Source organism: Penaeus monodon, chromosome 23 (genome assembly GCF_015228065.2).
Source record: "Penaeus monodon isolate SGIC_2016 chromosome 23, NSTDA_Pmon_1, whole genome shotgun sequence".
Lineage (NCBI taxonomy): Eukaryota > Metazoa > Arthropoda > Malacostraca > Decapoda > Penaeidae > Penaeus > Penaeus monodon.
Window position 1 is genome coordinate 38,117,572 of NC_051408.1, and position 881 is coordinate 38,118,452.

Sequence of the window (881 nt, forward strand, 5' to 3'; positions counted from 1 at the left end):
AGCAAATGTTTGCAGCAAGGACCATCCTGATACATTTTCCAGTGTCACTAATGAATATATGAATTAAATTTTATGGTCAATCCTTAGTTTCAATTTACCATTTTCTTTTCATCATATATTTGGAAAAAATAATGTAATACAATATCACATTGTAAATACTGCACAATAAAGATGCCTTGTATGTTTGATTTATTAGCTTAAGATTAACATATGGTTTATATACACTTAGTAACAAGACTCGGAACAAAGTATCAGTAAGTAATCATAGTTTTGTGGTAATTTAACTTCATTTTACTAGCAATCCTGCTTTTCTTGTATGTATAGAAACTTGTATCCTAACCATCATTACCCATATGGTGATTCTGAAGAGTGCCACAATATAGAATGAAGGGATGTAATATATTGATGGTGATCTAGTAGGTCATTTAAGTAGCAGTTTTCCCTTAACTTGTTAAGTTTCCTATTCACAAATAACACTACTGTTTGTTGAATTACCCAGATTCATCTTTGACATGAGGAACATCCTGATTGATGTTAGCAGTAAGAAAGGAAGTTAGTGATGAGAAAAAGAGATAGTATATGTCCTATGTATCTGATGCCTAAATGTGAGACTGACATCACTTTTACTTTTCTCTAAAAATTTATCTTAAAGTATGTCATAGTTTTTTAACAAAATGTGTGTATATATTGCATATTCAGATCGAGTGTGGCAACATGTGTTGCCTGTTTTAAAGCTTGGCAGAGCTAAAAATGTACTTTGTTAGAGACAATACTCAGACAAAATTATGCAAAATACTGATACATATGTCAATTCTCCATTGTATAGTATACCTATAGTCTACTCCAGGAACTCTGGCATAAGTTTTAACTCAATGTTACGA